The sequence below is a fragment of the Ostrinia furnacalis genome, unplaced genomic scaffold (genome assembly GCF_004193835.3).
Source record: "Ostrinia furnacalis isolate ACB-3 unplaced genomic scaffold, ASM419383v2 OfSCF6002, whole genome shotgun sequence".
Taxonomy (NCBI): domain Eukaryota; kingdom Metazoa; phylum Arthropoda; class Insecta; order Lepidoptera; family Crambidae; genus Ostrinia; species Ostrinia furnacalis.
The window spans coordinates 156,942-168,811 of NW_021136241.1; the positions used below are offsets into that span (position 1 = coordinate 156,942).

The 11,870-nt window shown below is 35.7% G+C and overlaps 1 long non-coding RNA gene across 1 annotated transcript; it reads right to left on the reverse strand.

Annotated features, from left to right (window-relative positions):
* Window positions 1–6,397: 6,397 nt before the first annotated feature.
* LOC114361829 (uncharacterized) lies at window positions 6,398–9,723 on the reverse strand. Its single transcript, XR_003656632.1, has 2 exons — window positions 9,219–9,723; window positions 6,398–8,944 (listed from the first exon to the last, which is right to left on the reverse strand). It is a non-coding gene; the product is annotated as an uncharacterized LOC114361829 (long non-coding RNA).
* Window positions 9,724–11,870: the final 2,147 nt, after the last annotated feature.

Here is an 11,870-nt window from a genome sequence, read left to right on the forward strand (position 1 = left end):
TGCCACAAAAGGGTTCTGGACCATATTGTGTTCCCTCCGCTCGTCGCTTAGTTCGTCGGCATTTTCATTGCCACGATTCCCGCGTGACCTGGAACCCATTTCAGCGTTACTCTGTTTCGTTCTCCTAGGGTTTTTAGTCGACTCATGCAGTTTTCTACTAACTTTGAGGTGATTAAGTTGGAGTTTAAGGCCATCAGCGCGGCCTGACTATCTGAGTTAATGTAAATGGTTGGCATAATTTTATCGCAACTTAATTCCGTTGATATACTAATAAATTGATTGAATAACTCAATACTAACTATATTAACAGTTAATCAAGTACATTATTCAAGTTGTTGCTTGGTCTAGTAAATAATTGAACGCGAGAGGCGTTGGTCCCTCTTGCTGTCAAGAAAAAAATCCCCGCCTTCGTCTGGCAGACAACCCACACTATTGGACTATACTTTAAGCGAATCACACACACAGAGTTTGGCAAATATGTCTCGGAATGCAAATGGGAACCACAACCTCTGGAAGGCAACAAAGTACCTCCCTCAAAGTGTTCTCCGCTTATTAGGTCCGATAATACATGAGTGCGAACTGACAAGAAAAATCTCAGACCTTTGCTACATAACAAGCCGGTTTATTTAAACCCATTGACACGGATAATCCAAAAAATCCACAATTCAATTTAAAAAAATAAGATCAAGCATTGAACTTGATCCGAGACTTGCAGCTATGATGCCTGCCTTTGATTCATCCGACCGATTTTGGTCATGGTAACCACTTCGACTTAGCTGTCTTAGCGGCGCTGGTGCGCCCGAAGATGACTTACCTAGCCGATATTTGCGGCAAACTCCTCGCACATTGAGAGTTTTACATCATCGGTTTTACGTCGAGTTCAGTTGTGCGCTACTCCTTGAATTCGCGGCCTCGCCTCTACACAACACAATCTCCCGCCATTCTAGGTGCTGTGCTGCCAAACCTTCCCATTGTGATTTGAGAGGGCCCATTTTGCATCTTTTCGTATGCTGCTTCTGGACATCTTTGTACTTGACTATCTGAGGAGTTGACCACCATGTTTCCGCTTACCCTCCTCAAGTTCAAAAAAGAATATTGATTCCTACTACGCTAATTGAGGACGAAAGACGCAGGAGGACAATGACTGACGTAGCCCACAGGTCGCTAAAATCAAGTGGCAGTGGGCGGGGCACATATCTCGTAGAGCTGATGGCCGCTGGGGTAGTAAAGTTCTTGAGTGGCAACCACGAGCCGAAAGACGTAGCGTGGGCAGGCCTCCTACTAGGTGGACCGACGATTTGGGGAAGGTCGCAGGAAGTGCCTGGATGCGAGCGGCGCAGGACGTCTTTCGGCTGAAACAAAAGAACTAACGCTAAGAGAGATGGCTAAACTAAAGAAATAGCAAAAACCCTCGTAAAGCACTTGCATTTGATCTGATCACCATGAAGTCCATGGTATTGACAATGACCACACTGAGTGAGAACCTCGCAAGTCTCTTAACTTTGGAAATGATCCATAAGACTGGCAAGTCGCCTAACGAATTCTCTTATCGCTCAATTAGTCTGACATTTGTATTGTTAAAATTATGGAAAAGAATCATTCTTGCTCGTTTATTCCCTTGCCTAAGTATGACCGACCAATATAGTATATCCGAGCATAAATTTTGGCAGAATCCATACCAACCATAATCAGTACAATGTTTGGAAAAGAAAGAATCCTGTACGTCTGCTTTCGCTGCGGCTTCAGTCGGGTTTATCATAAAGGACTACTCTATGAAATTAAAAGGTACCTTCTAGCACACTTCTACTACCTGCTGATGGATTCTTATCTCAGTGACAGACAGTTTAAAATCAAACTCGGTGACAAAATCTTCTCTTTTTAGCTGCAGAGCTGGAGTACCCCAGGACTCTGTACTTGGTCCGATACTCTATAACATCTACTAGTAAAGTAGCCCAGACACCAGAAAGCTGCGGCCTTCCTCAAATGTAACTGTGATCTTAAAGGGACTAGACTGTTGCAAAGTCAGCTGATTGGCTGACCAAGTGGCGCATGTAATTAAGCCTCGAAGTCTCACCATATTATCATTTAAGACGTGAAACGTATCCTCCGGCCAATCTAGACCTCGACCCATTGCTGCAATCAACCTACATTAACATCCTGGACCGTAGGATAACATAGAAAGACCATAAATATAAATAAAACAGAACTGAATATAATATTCCACCAACAGTCAGCTAATCAAACATTAACTATGTGCCTCCAAAGAGCTCAAAAATACATGTTAAGGGTACTTTTATCTGCACATTGGTACGCTCGCCTTTAGGAAATACACGAGAACCTGATCTCAGCCAAACCCGCTATCCAAGTATCAAAGTATCTATGATCAAGAGAGCTAATTTACTATGATAAACCACTGCTCTAGTGGCTCAAACCCCAACCAACTGCAAATCACCTGATTAGTCTTGACGACAGATACTAAAAAAGCAGATTTGAAAAAAATACCCAATGAACAATGGTCAAACAAGGTCACGCCGCCGACGCCGCCGCCGCCGAGGTCAAAAAGTCGGCGCGCCGCCGCCGGCCAATTGTATATCGGCGCCCACCTCTACTCTAGATTGAAACTGAACAATGGTTATTATTTGTGATTTACCTAACATTACATAATTAATTTATATACATATGTCGATGACACGTTGAGGATGTTTCAGCTGTAATATTATGAAAATGACATAATCAAAGATCAGTGCAAGCACCTAAATACAAATTCATACAACGAATTATATTATTTCCTTAAATTAGGCTGCCTACTACATTTTAAGACAAAATAAAAGATCATAGTACCTGTCTACGTATAATATTAATCTTGATTTTGGGTAGTGAAAGATACCTCTATAGAATACCTACAGAAATCTATTATTTTGTAGCCCAAATACGATAACGACATGACCATGCGAAATTCTTTCAATCTTAAATTATTGTAAGTTTGAAACTCCACAACCCACTAAAAAGACTTAAATTCCACGAACTTAAAAGTAATATTCAAAATAAATCGTAAAATAACATAATTTTATCGCTCGCAAATTGCCGATTCAAAAAGAGTCAAGTTCAAGGCGCGTTTCATGCGCGTACGCAGCCGTTGACGCACAATGTGTCAATTATTTTGATTTTATGGCTTATTCTCTTATTTGCTAACAATCCTATTAAATAAAGACCATGCTGCTAAAACAGATGTTATTATTAATGAAATAATAAACTATGTTTTTTTTTTGTTATTTCAGCGTATGACAGTCTACTGTGGAATTTATGAACGTTGCGGTTTAAAATTATCTTCTCTTGGTTACAATGTAAAGGTATAAAATATAACTGTTTTGTAAGTTTAATTTCACTATTTAATTTAATTGTATTACAATAATTTAATTGTATTAAATAATTTAACATTACATTTTGGATCAACGCATTACAGGAAATTATATTAATTTTAACATATTTTTTGTCAGTGATTTATCATTTTATGACAAATATGTACTAAATAAATTTCGTATGACTCAATATGTTTTTGCATCACTCTTCTGTCTCTAAAAATAAATCTTTTTTGAAATTACTATTCAAATTTTTTTTTAGAATCAATAAATTCAGGAGTGCTATTGATTGTACTGTCCGTAGCAGATGTTCATGACATAAGCACGGCCTTAATCAAGTACTTTTGTAAGTGCATTTATATGTTATTTATGTGTATCAGCTATCTTATCGCTATTGTACAGGTTCTAGTTAGGTTTAAGAATAGGAATAATTTATTAATTTATGCCTTTAAATAGCTATATTTGAATAAGTATTATGCAAAGTTTGCTCTATGGGTTCCACGCAACATTACTTTTTTGTAATTAAAGCATACACTTACACAGAGCAAACAAACAGATAATATGTTTATTATACACGTTTGTATTGTGCATACATTATACAGAGTGGAAACGAAAAGTGATCACACACGATTATTTCTAAACTATAAAAGATACCGAAAAACTGGTAATTGATCCTGAAAATGCTTTACGAGCTCTTTCAAACGGTGTAATAGGTTACGGAATAAACTTAATCTGTCAAATAAAAAACAATGTTTCCAGCTCTACAAAAACCGAAACCGTTAATATAATATTCGCACGCCATTCCCGATTTCATTTTTGATTGATGCCTAGTCAAGGCAAAAAACCACCAAATCTATACATAAAAAGCGGTCTGTCAGTACGGTAAGCGACCTGCCCCAACGCACCGCTTGCGCACGCGTCTGTGTGAGTTGCGTTTGTGTGAGCACAGGACGCGGTGGTATTTTGAGATGTAACGTACCGTTGGACGCGCAAGAGTCCTTGGAATTTGAGAAATAAAGCAATTATGAGTTCTTTATTAGATTTTTTATGGTCCGAGTTAGATAAGTTATTAATTTTGTTAAAATACGAAAGTATATAGTCTTTCCCGAAGACTATAATACGGGCCTTTTCAAGGCGAGAGTAAATAGGCACTTACAGGGCAGATGTACCATTCTAGACTGCATCCCACTTAACATCAGGTGCGATCGTGGTCAAATAACTGCCTTGTTATGCATAAAAAAAAGCTTCTGTTGTTTTATCCGTAAGTAGAGTTATTTAGAAGAGTTGCATTTACTTTGATAAATCATATTACAGCTGAGAAAAATAAACAGGTAAAATCGTCAAAAACTCAACTTACCTAGGTAGTAGCTGTTTAATTTATTTAGTAATTGATGAAACTAAAAAATTCGTTTTCGTTGTAACACTGTAAGGTATCTATCATCAGAAAAAACTAATAATTAAGTAAAATATTTGTGATTGACTGTTATTGTGAGCATAGACGAATTTAACTGTTTAGGAAAGCTCGTTCACCTTTGTAATTGATTTCTGACTGAAGATTTGGAAACAAGATTGCAATTTTAGCTCGTACCTATAAAACTACACTGAAGTTTGAATTTACACTTTAAAACATACCAGTAATTAATAGTCAAACGAACTTACCTGTACGTGAAGTTCGACTGTAATTATGCGAAGTTGTTGTCTCGTCCGAAGATGATGAAAGATAACTAGTGTAGTCCCGGCTTACATCCTCTGGCGTCACACAATTTTAAAGCTAAAATAAAATATTTCTGAACGCAGTCGTACCTAGGTCCCACCACGCCATCTATACCTGTCAACTCATTCAAGTTTAAAGTAATTAGGTTTAATTTTACAACTGGGGCGTTTTGTAATTACTTACTCTTAATTATTACAATAACCAAGGGTTTGGGTGGGACTCATCATCTTCGGACGAGACAACAACTTCGCATAATTACAGTCGAACTTCACGTACAGGTAAGTTCGTTTGACTATTAATTATGCTCGTTGTTGTCTCGTCCTCGATGATGAAAGATAACTAGTGTAGATGTTCAAAGATAAAAGTTGTAAAATTAAACAAACATGTTCAAATTGTAAAATTAAACAAACATGTTCAAATAAAAAAAGTATTGTTTTATTCAAAGTTTCATTAATTAGTAACTATTACCCTTAACACTACTTAATCAGACATATTTTTCTTATGAGCTAAATAGCATTCATATAAAATTATTAATTTCTAAAAATTTTCACTGCAAAGTAACTATTATTTATAATGAGTCTATTGTAACACCTTCAAAATACTGTTTGTGGATTCCCCAGACCAAGCAGCTGTTCTCCGTATAACATCAATATTATCACTTTTTTTTTTTTAAACATTTCAGATGTTGTAGCGTGCCTAATGCTTTGAATGTATGGTAAAGATTGATGTGTCTATACCACTTTCTGTCATGCACTTCTCTATCCAACAGCTGATTGTGCTGGAGGAAACCTTTTTGTCTGGTTTTCTAAGATGTTTTATTGCACCAAACTAATCACTAAGTGCTTGAGCAGGACAGATCTCTACTTTATCCCTAAAGAAATGTAATGTAAATGGCTGACACGTATCAGACTTGACCAGAGGTCTTTATTAATTTTAATTTAATTTATCAATTTTAATTGTTACACAATCATCCTTAATAACTATGTTGTTTATTTCAATTAAATTTAATGTTCGCATTCTTTGACATGTGGCTAAAATTACAATATAGCAGTCTATTTTTATATTCCATTTCAATACCTATACTTAAGAANTTTAAGAACTGTGGATACATCTCATGTATCATTATATTTAGGAGCACTAGGTCTTAACTTAAAGAATCCTTTAAACAATCTTTTGATATTTTCATCTGTTTCGTCGAGGTGAGTACCTATAAAATTAATGACAATGCTGATCTAATATAATTCAAACTACCTTATGACAATACCTCATAAAAGTTTTTAGTTAAATAAGTAATAACATCTGGAAAGCTTGGCTTATTTGTTGATAGCCATAATTCTTGTGCATACTTAGTCCATGCTACAATACATGGTTGGTATTGTTTTAATGTATTAACAGATATAGACACTGACATGATCTCGGATCTCATAATCTCACTGATTCCAGATTTTATGAAGGCCTGCCTGATAATACTCCTGCCATCAGTCTAGGTTCTTGTGCACAGGGTGTGGTTCTTTAGAATTTTGTAATATAAGTAAATCTTTAGTAAGTTTCAAAATTGATGGTTTGTGAACTAGCTATCTCATGAACATAATATGGTGTTCCAATATGGAACTACCCCTATGCCCTTTATCTGAAAACTATTTTTTCCACGGTTTTAAGGATCATGTTGGAAATTAATATGAAACTTCAGTTGATATCAACAAAGTGTAAATGCATCAATTGCAAATGCATCCAGGTCAGGACGCGGTGATACAAAACAATGACATTTCTTGTTAGTCTTTATTGCGAAGATCATGGTTCTCAAAACCAAGCCGTCGCCAAAATAAAAGAAGAAGAAGAAGAGATCTATGGATGGTGTTCCTAAGGTTGAAGTTATTTGTTCAAAATGTAATTAATTTCCCACTCTATGTTACCTGGTGGTTTCCTTGATTCAAAAAACTGCAATTACATTAATTTTGGTGTTTATGTACATAAACTGATTATAAATATCTCTTAATTCACACCATTGCCATATTTGTTTTGCAAGGCTATGTAAATGTAGATATTGAATACCACCTAGTCTGTTTATACATATGGATAGCAGTAACATTGTCTATTCTAAGAAGTATTTGGTATTTTGTTAACTTTGATGCAAAGCAGACAGGCAGCTTTTAACTCAAGAGCATTTATATGAGAGCCTAGTTTGTCCTCTGACCATACTACGCCTGTAAGACTTGTACCACATGAAGCTCCCCATACTGTCATAGAAGCATCACTAAATATCTCGGATATTTAAGTATTTTTTCTAATAGTATTCTTAGATTCATTTACACTATTGCTCCGCCATGTCAAGTCCTCTCTACATTGATTGTGAAAAGAAAGTATTCATTTTTATCATTATACTTTTTAACTGCAAGAAATTTTAGTTAATTATTTGGTGTATAAAATACCATATTTTATGGCTAGACATATAGCTTCAAGCTTACTTGGCACATGAACTTATTGTGAACATCACCTTTGACTATAACTCTTTAATCAATTTAAAGAATTTACTTTCTTTTAGTTAGATAATATACATTAATGTCACTTGTACTGTATTAAAGAAACCTTACTGAAGTTAACGTTACTGTTTGAGAATCAGATCACACTTTTCTTTGTTAACAATAAAACTTTATGTGGATAAGATCTAAAATCATGTTCATATTATTAAAACATAATATAGTCTTTACCAATACCCGGATAATTGTCAATTATAAATAATTGAAATGCAACTTTTCTCTCATAGAGCAGCTGTAATTTGCTGTAATTTTCTAAAGTCCAACAACATTTACTTAGTAATGTTTTCCTTCATAAAAATAAATAAATACTTTACCTTAAATACTTTTTAACAACAGTCATTTATATTAGTCAGGTAATATGCATCTTTGTGATCTAAAGTTACTAAATAGGTAATAATTATTCTGTATAAGCTTACATACTGTGCGATAATCCTCTAGTTTAAAATGTTCAGTATTCACAAGTGTTAAGTTTTTCAAATTCAAAATGAAACATAGGTACCATTTGGTTTCTTATAACAAAGACTGGAGAACAGAATCGATCACTTGTAACCATCATGTTTCAATGGCATTCGTACTGAGTAACAATTTAAATTTTAATTTAATCTGCCGTTGGTCTACCAATAGCAAATTATTGTTTAGGGGTAGAGACCCCTGTTGAGGTAATTATTTATAACCCTGGACACAATATAATATCACAGGATCACTAGTGATTTGCTTCCAATTGTTAAGAATAAAAACTGATTCTGCCTACCTTAGCATTATTTTTACCCTCGTCTCCTTGCTGGTTTTGACGATTGCATGTCGGCCCGCCTGACCTCTGGAACCTCTGTGATCACATCCGAGGAGGGCCCCACCAGTTTGAAGCACAATTGTTCTCGTTCTAAGCACTGATTTCAGGTCACCTTATGAAGTTCTTCTTTTTCTCATTCACTGTCACCTTTAATTCCTTTCATGATTATTGAACTGCCCTTGCAGTTTTTATTTTTTCAATCAGATTATTATCAAACAAAATCTCCATTCTCAGTTTCAAGTAATGAGTCCTTAGATTGATACTTTTTATTGTTGAGAGTGCCAAGTTTCTACATCAATTGGTTTCCGGAACATATATAATCACTTAGCTGCTAACCCGCTTCATTCAGTTTCTTAATACAGTTTTAGTTGTTAATGATCTCCAATACACATCTATACAGCATGGCCTACACAGGCCAAGACTGTGGACATTTGTTTCTGTCGGGTTTCAATTACTTGATCCCTTCTCTTAGCCCTGTCATTTAGAGCAGCGGCAACTTCCTTATTATGTTTTTGAGCACACATCTTGAGTACATTCTGGAAGGCTGGATTGTCTTTTGTAACTGTTTCTTTTTCATCTTTTTTCAGACCTTTCTCCAGGATCTCGCACCATCTCTCAGCAATTTGTTTGAGCAGAAGTGCATTCTTAGGGGCTGGAGCGGGAGCCACACCTAGTATATTTAGTACTTCATCCCCTAATTCCTTCTTTTTGTTGTAATCCTCGTCAAGGATAAGATCCTCAAGGAATTCTGTTTCAGGATGATCATTCTCATTTTCACTTTCAATTTCACCTTCAATCTCCTTAACTGTAAAAGAAACCTGGATTGTCTTTTGTAACTGTTTCTTTTTCATCTTTTTTCAGTCCTTTCTCCAGGATCTCGCACCATCTCTCAGCAATTTGTTTGAGCAGAAGTGCATTCTTAGGGGCTGGAGCGGGAGCCACTCCTAGTATATTCAGTACTTCATCCCCTAATTCCTTCTTTTTGTTGTAATCCTCGTCAAGGATAAGATCCTCAAGGAATTCTGTTTCAGGATGATCATTCTCATTTTCACTTTCAACTTCACCTTCAATCTCCTTAACTGTAAAAGAAACACTATTGAATGGAAGCTCCCGGTACTGTGCTGCATTGTACCGCGAAATTTACATGCATTCCCTCCGGATGCATCGAGGTTTGCCGACAACGTGTGCGTCCGTCATAGAAAACATAGTTGCATAGCTTGTCATGCATAAAAGTTGCGTGCATTCCCGAAGAATGCCCTTGGTAATTATTGCCAACCGTGTGTGTTCCCACAGAACACCCCAGTGGTTGCATAAATAGACAAGTATTGTTNGTATAACATCATTTTTTTTTTTTTTTTTTTTTTTTTTTTTTTTTTTTTTTTTTTTTTTTTTTTTAAACATTGCAGATGTTGTAGCGTTCCTAATGCTATGAATGTATGGTAAAGATTGATGTGTCTATACCACTTTCTGTCATGCACTTCTCTATCCAACAGCTGATTGTGCTGGAGGAAACCTTTTTGTGTGTTTTTCTAAGATGTTTTATTGCACCAAACTAATCACTAAGTGCTTGAGCAGGACAGATCTCTACTNCATAATTCTTCTAAACATAAAACATCATCCAATTAGAGAAACATCCAATCCTTAATCAATGCCCTGATCGAGTTTAAGTTTTCAGAGTACGAGCTTAAGATTGGTCGATTGTATTACTGTTGCGTAAAATTACATTTCTTTATTACATATGGAAATTATTTAATATAATCTTCTGTCTTATTTGCTATCGCTCCCCGAGCATCGCGCCATTGACTTTCTTGGTGCCATTAACCGAATAACCCATTGCACAAAGAACTGGCACTTTTCAAGGTGAACGCACACATATGCACCATGCATGCGCACGTCTCAAAATAATATCCCACACATCCCCACGCCAGAAAACGTTTTCGACCTTCCCACTCAAATATAGAGTCGCTTTTACAAAAATCCCGAGTCCAGACAGCGAAGGGTGCACCCACACATGAAAACGCAGACGGCATAAACAGAATGCAGTCTGGTTGCACACATACACAGCTTTGTGTTGATTTCGTAAAAATACTAAATTAAATACTAATGCGAAAATACTGTGTGGTTTTCAGTACGTTTATGTTAATACAAATTAAGATGCACACATTACTAGTGTACCTACACCACTATAACACTACTGTGTACAGTTTTACACACACATGAAGCCATTTCAGGGAAATACGTGTCAGTGTGAGTGTGAATATGTACACAGTTGTCCTGAGGACAGAGTCACTTATGTCTGTGTGATGTAACGCAGTATTGTTATAATAATATTGTTTGGAAAAACAATGTTTTGTAATTTTACTAGATAAGTTTTATATGTTATTTTATTCGTTATTTATGACTTGATTAACCTATTTATTTGTTAAGTCTGGCCGATTTCCTTTGTTTTTGAAGTGAACGTTTTGTTCTGAGATTGTAGTTTATGTGATTATTGAACTTTTGAATAATGATAATGAAAATATTAGACGGTAAATAAGTGTGGAAAATTAAATAAATGTTATTATCTTTTTTATAATGCAATAAAACTTTGTTGGCTGTGGCCGAGCCACATATAAAGTGGTGAATTTAGTTGTTGTATCTAATTTATTTTATTATCCATCATAGTTAGATAGAGTTGGAAAATTATGTAATTAAAAGATAACAAAAGATCTGTATTCACTCTAGTCATTATGAATGGGTCCCGGAAAATAATAACATAGTCTATTTACGTTAAATTTTCTCATTATTATACATTTTATCATACACAATGTCCTGGCGTAGACATAATAAATCTATACTAATATTATAAAGCTGAAGATGTGGAACATGACGCTCAACCACCATAAGGAGTTAGAGCATTTAATTTACACAATCTTGGTTTGTCTATATATACTGGGCAGGGTAAAAAACTTCGTCACCGCGATGCAGGATTGTATGCGCGGTGGAGTTTGCCATAGTAAGATCGTAACAGCGCCATCTGTTGGTACGGTTTGTAGTGGCGCAATTTATTAATCACAGTTTGTTTATTTGGTTGAACGCGCTAATCTCAGGAACTACTGGACCAATTTGAAAAATTCTTTTTGTGTTGGATAGTCCGTTAATCCCTGAAGGCTTTAGGCTATATATCATCACGCTAAGACCACTAGGAGCGGAGCACCAATGAAGAATGTTTCAAATCAGTGATTTTTTTCCTTTTGAGAGCTGACGCTGCGTAAACGGTTAAAGTTTCGCATAAATTATGTATGATAGGATTTTCCCCTTTTTAAAGTTCTACAAAAAAGTCCGCTACAGCATATGTCTATCTTTTATGGTTGGCTCACTGTAACCTTTTTGTCTGGATGTCTGGATGTTTGTTCCTCTTTCACGCAAAAACTAATAAACGGATTTTGTTGAAACTTTACAGTATTATTATTTATAACCCAGGCTAATAT